Source organism: Rattus norvegicus, chromosome 2 (assembly GCF_036323735.1).
Source record: "Rattus norvegicus strain BN/NHsdMcwi chromosome 2, GRCr8, whole genome shotgun sequence".
Lineage (NCBI taxonomy): Eukaryota > Metazoa > Chordata > Mammalia > Rodentia > Muridae > Rattus > Rattus norvegicus.
In genome coordinates this window covers 122,603,983-122,613,199 of record NC_086020.1, presented here as the reverse complement: position 1 = coordinate 122,613,199, position 9,217 = coordinate 122,603,983, and the positions used below count along the sequence as shown (strand labels likewise).

The 9,217-nt window shown below is 44.8% G+C and overlaps 1 pseudogene; it reads left to right on the top strand.

The window, feature by feature from the left end:
* Nucleotides 1-361: 361 nt before the first annotated feature.
* Nucleotides 362-1,419, top strand: Lgals9-ps1 (galectin 9, pseudogene 1; annotated as a pseudogene).
* Nucleotides 1,420-9,217: the final 7,798 nt, after the last annotated feature.

Genomic DNA, 9,217 nt, shown 5'->3' with positions numbered 1-9,217 from the left:
ATTGGGTTCACTTTTCAGTCTCCCACAAACCACCTTTAAATATTCTTTCGCATAATTACTGTAAAAAGTAAGTGAACCCAGCAACAAAATCATTTCAGAGGGAAAAATGCATCTCTGCAGACTTTCTTCGTTGTTTATTTGGTTTGGTTTGGTTCTGAGTCAGGTTCCGATGTAGCCCAGGCTTGCCTTGATGCGTAACCAAGAATGACTTTGAACATCTGATCCTCCTGCCTCCACCTCCAAAGTGCCAGGATTGCAGGCACGTGCCACCATACCAGGTTACATAGTCTTAGAGATTGAACCCAGCTGTGGAAATTTAAGAATGACTTCCATAGAGCATTGGTTCCCCCAGACAGAAGAGATGGCTTTCTTCAGCACCCAGCCTCCGTACATGAACCCAGTCATCCCCTTTACTGGAATAATCCAAGGAGGGTTGCAGGCGGACTTCAGATCACCCTCCAGGGGACCGTCCACCCTTTTCCAAATAGGATTGCGGTGAACTTTCAGACCAGGTTCAGTGGAAATGACATAGCCTTCCACTTCAATCCCCGGTTTGAGGAAGGAGGGTATGTGGTTTGCAATATGAAGCAGAAAGGAAAGTGGGGGCCTGAGGAGAGGAAGATGCAGATGCCCTTCCAAAAGGGGATGCCCTTTGAGCTTTGCTTCCTGGTACAGAGGTCAGATTTCAAGGTGATGGTGAACAAGAACTTCTTCATACAGTACTCACACCGTGTGCCCTACCACCTCATGGACACCATTTCGGTCTTGGGCTGCTTGCACCTGTCCTTCATCACCTTCCAGAACTCCACTGCAGCCCCTGTCCAGCCTGTCTTCTCCACAATGCAATTCTCTCAGCCAGTCTAGTTCCCACAGATGCCCAAGAGGCACAAACAGCAAACTCAGGGCTTTCAGCCTGCCCACCAAGCACCCGTGGCTCAAACTATCATCCACACAGTTCACAGCACCCCTGGACAGATGTTCTCTACTCCTGGAGTCCCTCCTATAGCATACCTGACCCCAGCCCATACTATACCTTTCTTCACCAGCATCCCAAATGGGCTTTACCCATCCAAGTCCATCATCATATCAGGCATGGTATTGCCAGATGCTAAGAGGTTCCATATTAACCTTCGCTGGTTACTTTGCTTTCCCCCTGAATCCCCATTTCAATGAGAAGGCTGTGGTCCGAAACATTCAAATCAACAACTCCTGGGGACCCAAAGAGTGAAGTCTGTCTGGAAGAATGCTCTTCATTTGTGGCCAGAGCTTCTCAGTGTGGATCTTACGTGAAGTTACTGCTTTACGGTGGCCATGGATGGTCAACATATTTGTGAATACTGCCACCGCCTGAAGAACTTGCCAGCTATCAACACTCTGGAAGTGGCCGGTGTTATCCAGCCGACGCACGTGCAGACCTAGGAAGGTCTCTGGCCTAGGGATGAAGGCTGGAGCAGCCTGTCTGAGTCTTGTCATCTCCTCCCTGTCTCAGCCCTGCCTCCCCAAATCCTGTCATCAAAGAGAGCCTCATTGGCAGGAGTTCCAGGAAGGTGACATTCCCAATTCACACCCTCCACAAAGGGGGAGTCCTGGGCTGTGGGACACATGGCTGTGAGCCCACAGTGTCAGCCATTGCTCCCAAGCTAGTCATCTTCTGAGGGAAGTGACCTCCCTGGGTTTGCCCCTTTCTCTGACCCTTTCCCTTCACCCCTCCAGGAGGGCCACTTTGATGTCATCTGACTGGCCTCCAACTGACCCAGAATGTCCACATTAACTTTTCCCCAATCTTGCCCAATGCCCATAAAATAAGTAACAACGCTTGTCTACACACACACAAAGAAAGAATGACTTCCATAGGCTCATACACTTGAATGTTTAGTCATCAGAGAATGACGCTAGTTGAGAAAAATGAGATGTGTGGCCTTGTTGGAAAAAGTATGTCACTGACAGTGAGCTTTGGGATTTCAAACACACAAGTCAAGTCCAGTGTCACTTTTTTTTTTTTTTTTTTTTTTTTTTTTTTTTTTTTTTTGCTGCCTGTGGATTTCTCCAACACCATGTCTGCCTGCCATCCACCATGTTCCTCACCATGATAATGGGCCAACCCTCTAAAGCTGTAAGCAAGCTCCAATTAAATGTTTCCTTTTGTAAGAATTGTCATGGTCATGGTGTCTCTTCACAGCAATAGAAGAGTGACCAAGACACCAGGGCTTTGTTCTAGGTAAGCACGCTAACAAATGAGCCATATCCCAGCCTTCAGTGCATTTTATAATTAAAGCATTTTGCCTGCTGCCTCCCTACTTTCCACAGAAATGATGCCAAATATTTGCCTTAGCAAAGGCAGCCATCTCAGCAAATGTGAAGACTACCTCATTATTTTCTGACATGCAAGAGTTGTTTTTTTTTTTAATAATGTAAGTTTCCCTGTTTCTTTGTTCTGTTAACCCTTTCTCCTGTTTTGATGTGGCTTTTGTTCCACTTGCCTCTTTCCCCAATAGTTAAACATTTGAATTAAATATGGAGAGTCTTGCCTTGCTCAGTCTGTGAGTGGAGCCCTCAAGGACCCAACATTAGTTTGCCTGAACACAAATCCTTTACTATCTTATAGCTGGTTTGGGCCTTGGAAAAGTCATTGCAATTCTTTGTGCCTTGATTCTGTCGACAATAAATATGGATAATAACAGTCCTGACCTCATAAGACTGCCATGAAGATTAAAGACCTAATCCATGAGAAGGCTGCAGGCCAGGGACTGAGGAATGGATTTACATTATGTTACCATGGTCACCATGACTATAATTAAAAAGCATAGTAAATTTAAACCTATTTACATATTTGCACATGTTTAGCAGCATATGTAAACATTCATGCACCTTATTCATCATTCTTAAGCAGAGACAAACAAATATAGCAACATGATTAATCAGGAAATAATGTGTGCTGTGGTTGAAACAGAAAAGGGTATTGGAGTGGCTGGGGTTGTGACTTAGTTGGTAGAATGCTTGCTTAGCCTGCAGAAAGCCAGTTGTGGTAAAAAGGTGACTGTCACTGTAGTTATTAGAAGATGGTAGCAGGAGGATTAGGGGTTCAAGGCCATCCTTGTCTGGCAAACTGGAAGCTAGCCTGGGCTACATTATAACCTACTCCAAAATGTGCATTGTCACTGAGCAAAGAGGATGTCAGTGTGGACTGGCTGCACACAGAAAGGAAGGAAGGGACCCTGAGAAGGACAGTGCTGGCTGAGAAACAGCGGCCAGGAGACAGTGCCAACCTTACCTCGCATGTGAAGAGGCACCTTTGTTGGGTCTTGCAAACATACATGATCTCATTTACATTTTAAAATAATCACTCAGCTGCCATGAAGATAGGCATCTGGGAGATAAATCTGGAAAGTCCTGTAGAAATCCAAACAAAACAAACTGAGCAAGTAGGCAGCTCCTGTTAGGAAGGGAAGGGTGGAGACGAAAAGCAGACAGGGCCAGGACATATTCCTGAAGATAAAATCAACAGGATGTGCTGGCGATCAGCAGCCCAGGTAACTGCAGGAAGCACTTAGTGAAGGAAGGTGTTAGGATGACATCATTCTTTAATGCTAGGTTTAGACTCATCTCTGATTTAAGGTACAAGTTAACTCCAAAGTCCCAGTGTTTAAATGAACACAGAAAGAGCCAGAGCCAAAGGATGGCCCAGGCATAGGGAGGAAGCTGAGAACATCATGGTCTGGGATGAGCCTCAGCCTGCAGAGGTTTACACGCTCAATGACCATTCTCAGCCCCTTAGGCCTAAGTCACATGCCCTGGGGTTTGTGAGGGGGGAGGGGAATAGGCAACTTGAGTTGACCAAGGAAAAGGCCTAGGCCCATGAACTTGGGGTCCCAGAAGAACCATTTGGAGGACCCAGAGACCTAGAAAGGCTGACGGAACACAGAGGCCTGGAATCAGAAAAGACAGAGACCTCAAAATATACACAGCTCTCAACTCTCAACAGAAGGTCAGGGCATAGGAAAATGCACACCTATGGACACTGAGGCCATGGAGGAGAATGGACATGGGTGCTAGGTTAACCAACTCATAGAGCACAGTGAGCTTAAGCCATGCCAGGAAAGGAGGCGATCTAAACACCCAAGTCCCTGACCAAGGAAGCCAATCCAGAAGCCATTGGAATGCCAGGACTGAACCCATAGTGCAGCCTCCTGCCTTCCTATCCCAGTAATAGCTTTTGTTGAAAACTGGCCTCAGAGGTTTAAAAAACAAAAACAAAACAATAAAACAAACAAAACAAAGGAGCATGAAGAGGATGTTTTATGGATAGTGCCCATCTAACTTATAATTATTGTCCCTAACATCACCCAAAATATTGGTCACCATGTTATTGTTGGACACAGCAAAATTACTAAACAAAACAAATAGGGAACTTCGTGAGAATGAATGCAATCCTTGAGTTGGGGATGTAGCTGGGTGACAGAGAGCTTGGAGAACATCTGTGATCCTGAGTTCCAGCCCAGCACTGGAGAAAGGAAGGGTTGGAGGTGTGTGTGGGCAGGGGGGATGAGAAGGAGTGAAGGGGGACAGGAAGGGAAGGAAGTAAAGAGAGAGGGAAAAGAATGGAAGGAAAAGAAAACCACAATGAGGTTATACCTATCTTGATGAACAAAATTGATTAAAATCTACAATGCTCAGACAATATGGACATACGAACTAGAAGACCAGAAGGTTTACAGTCATAACTTTAGCTTGTAAAAAACTCATCTGGGGCTAAAGACATAGTGCAGCAGGTAAAGGTGCCCACCGCTGAGACTGCACCTGGGTTCAGTCTTCAGGACCCATGTGGTAAAGGGAAAGAATAAACCATTTCAAGTTGTCCTATGACTTCCATATTCACAACACAGTACATATGCTTCCTCCTACCCACACACACGTACCTCCCCCAATAAAGCACAATCAACAAACAAACAAGTGAATGGATAGGCAAATGTTTTCAAACGTTAAATCCAACTGGACAAACATTAGTTAAAATTCTGGTAAGCAAGCGATGAGTGAAATTTGGGCTTTGAATAACTGATGGACTTGAATGTCAGAGACCTGCAGAGCTTGCCATACCTGCTCTACAGGAATTTCTGTTTATAAAATGTTGACCATAAATCAAGAAAAAAAAAACTAGAAATAACATAAGACACATTACTGGCTTTGAGCCTGATGTTATTAAACTGTAATTAGGGCTGGAAGATAGCTCATTTGGTGAGGACCTGAGTTTGATTCTGGGAACCTGGGGCTTACTGGTCAGCTGGTACAGGACGGTAAGAGAGACTGTCTCAAAAATAAGGTGAATGGTACCTGGAGAATGACACCTGTGCTTGACTTCTGGCTTGCTAACCCAGAGAGAGAGAGAGAGAGAGAGAGAGAGAGAGAGAGAGAGAGAGAGAGAGAGAGAGAGAGAGAACTATAATTACATGATTACATGGAACTTCCTATCAGTGTAAACCAGCACCCAGGGTCCCCTAGCTCTTCCTTGCTCTCCATTTTAGCCATTCCTTCTAGCCCATTTCCATTCCTTTGTGACCCCCCACTAATCCACAGATCAGATCTCTACTAGGGACTCAGTCACCACACCTAGGTGGGACTCAGGAACAGTAGAGCTATCACACTTGGCTAGGGCCCAGAGTGGGCAACAGCAATCAAGGAGCAGAATGCCTATCCAGTAAAGGCAAGAGCAGATCTCTTCACCAAGAAATACATTAAACATAATTCCAGATGCCTAGATTCCCAACCACAAAACACAAACATAAACAACCAAGACAATATGCCTCCTAATGCCTCCGATCTAGTCACTGTGGATTAAAGCTGAAAGTATACAAACTCATGGAAGCTGAAAACTCACTACTGAGTGAAACTGGGTTAAGATGGAAGTTTTAAACTTGCTGGAATTAAATGAAAATAAGCACACAACACATCTAAGCCCATGAGACACAATGAAAGTAGTTCTAAGAGACAAGTTCACGGCACTAAGTGCTACCTCAAAGGACTGGAGAGGTCTCATTTTCACATCGTAGGCACATACCCAAAAACTTTTCAAAAACAAGAAGAATAATGCCCCCAATAGGGAAGACATAATCAAACTCAAGGCTGAAATTAGTGAAATAGAAAGAACACACACTCACACACATGCGTGCACGCACACACACACACACACACACACACACACACCAATGAAACAAAGACTTTGTCTTTTGAAAAAAATCAACAAGATTGACAAACTTCTAGCCAAGCTAATCAAAAAGGAGAGAGGAAATATCAAAATTGATGAAATTGGAGATGAAAAGTGAGACATTACAACAGACACTGGGGTAACTCAGAGAATTCAACTCTGACATTGAAGTTTCACTCTCAATAGCCCACTTCCCAAGCCCCACTGTCACCAATAGACAGGTCATCCAGAAAAAAATAACTCTGACCACTCTTTCTATAGGTACCCTTTTCTAGTGAACACAATAATGAATACTCTGGGTAAAATGATAATAAATGTTTATGATGACATACCTGGAAGTCAGCAGCAGGGCCTGTGAGGAACCTTGTGTTGCAAGTTTAGATGACATAACCCATGGAGCTCCCCTCGCCCATGACACACCTAAAGGCCACTGCACAGCCTGACATAAAATAGGCTTGGCTTGTGCCCATGCCCTATCATCGCAATCAAGCTAATGAAAGGTTAACAGATGTTGTGTGTGACTATCTGAGCCAAATAAAAGTCACCATCTTGGGGAATTTAGTTGTGTCCCCTTGCAATAGAATTGTCTCAGACAGACATATTGACTGTTTACAGCCTCTCATGGAGGATTGGGGAGCGTATAAGACCCTTACTTAAATATCTAGATGCTTGCTTCTATGCAACTCTATCTTAATTCACATGATCTGTGGGAAGGTATAGAGTACATAAGACAGGGAAGGCTGGGGTGGGAGGCACAATCTATAATGGCTACAGGGAAGACCTCACCCCTGCTGGGAAAAATCTTTGCAGGTGCAGACTTTTAGAAGAGTAGCACCTACATTCATGTAAGCAATCCCTCAACCATGTGCTGTGAAAAAGCCTAATAAATTCACAGGGTCCTGCAGAGTGAACTCTGGTGGAATATTGCTTTCCTCCATCACTGAGACCTGAGGCTTCAGGATAGATGCTGGTTATGTCTCTCTATGGGGATTTTTAGTATCAACGGGCAAAGCATCCAAAACTGTATGGCCTGCAAGTTCAAAGTCAAGTACCTGGAAGGTGTGTGTCTCAAGTCACTAGTAATTTTCCTGAATTGAAGGAAGCCAAAATACAGATTTTTCTGAGGTTCTGATTCGGCTTTCTCTCCCCTGGTGCACAATGAGAGTGACGATGGTTACCTCTCTTCCTTCAGTAGAGTTGAAAATACCAGAACTTGGAGCTGAGAAAATCTAACTTCAATTCTCTGAATTTAATAGGTGAAATTGGGCCCAAGGACACAGCCAGCTACAGACTGAAACTGGATTAGAACTCTGATCTTCCCTCGTCAAACTTTTCCTACCATGTCTTGGTGAGTTGGGTTTTTATCCCCTTTTGGATCCATCCATAGATGTGTTCTTGGTAAAGAAACACTAAAGGTAAAGGAGGCTTTGGCTGTATTTTCTTTGTGGTGACAGAAGTCAAACTCTGGACCACTAAGCCTTGAGTGAAGATCCTATCACCCTTGATCAAGCTGGTCAGGACTCAGGATCAATAGCAGTTCCCAGAGCCTCCCCTGCACTGGCTTAAGCTAAGAGGAGTTAAGGCCATTTGTCTAGAAAGACACTGGGTTCTTTATTTGATGGCTGCCCCCACCCCCTGGCCCTTCTGCTCCCTCAAGTGCGTGGTAGGGAACAAGACACAGGATGCCTTCCATTTAATGACTGTGGTCTGCCTGAAATAGAAAGAACATGCACTTGTACCATCTTGATTTGGAGCTAATTTTAGCTCCATGGTTTCTTTTTAAGTTTGCCTAGCCCAACTGGGCACATCAGGGTTTGGTCTAAGAAGTTTTAAAAATAGAATTCACAACACCACAGTGTTGAACCAAAATTGTTCAGATGATGGTAGGAAGCAATTGAGATGCTCTCGGCGACATTGCCAGGAAGAGGCCTCTCAAGTGTACAGTGGCAGCTGGGAAGCCGCAGGGATGAATGGATCCGCTCATCAGTGTGAGGGCAACAATGGGCCCTGTGTGGTGCCTTCGCCTTGGTTATGGAAGTAGCAAGAGTTTCCCATAATCCTTCATCAACGGTGGCAGTGTATTACAGCCACATGCTGGGGACAGGTGTGACAAAAGTTTCTTGCCAGCTTGTAGGTGCTTGCACTCTCTTCGGTCTGGCTCTCTGAATCAGAAAAGTGTCTAACCGCAGTTCACAATCCAAGGAACAGCTACTGAGGGCAGCTCAAGATTCCAGCCTGCAATTCCTCTTCAAATCTAGGTTTCAATCTTGGTTAATGTTTGCCCAGAAATATGTAATTGCGGACTTCCTCCTCATAAACCCTTCCAGCACACAGACTACCAAGCTAGCATGCTGTTATTATCGCTCTGCCTGAGGCTAAAGCAGGGCGTGCCTTTCTGGTTACAGTGCAGATAGCCAGGACCCCGCAAAGAGGTCTGCATAGCTGGTTGTAGCTGAGGGAAACAACCATCTTGCCTGTATCCCAGAATGTCATCATTATCCTTCAAACAGAAGTTAACCAGTTCCCTGCCTACAAAGTCTGTTCCTGTGGAGAGTGCCTCTGTCACTCTGCCAGATTGGTAGCTGTGATACAGAAGTGCCTGCTCCCTCTCCCTCACACAGCTAACTTATGGGGAAGGGAAATACCTCAGTGATGAGGCTCTCCCTGCCACCCTAAAACAGGAACCAAACAAATACAGTTAGAGCTCATTGAAAACTCTTCCTGATGCCCTGACTCCTCTTTTGCTTACTCACAGGTTCAGATAATTCTCATAACATTTGCTCTCTTGGCTAAAGGGACTTCCTTACAGATCACCCTATTGCCAGTGTTCAGTAGTTATCTCCAGTCTATGAACCTGAATAATCTGTTTATGTTAAGGTATAATGTGCACATCACATTTTTCCTTTGCACTACACTGTTCTGTGCATTTTGACAACGTATACAGGCACATAGCCACCACCCCACCTTCAAGATTGAAAATGGTCCCATTACTCCAATGTGTATCCATCCCCCCAACCC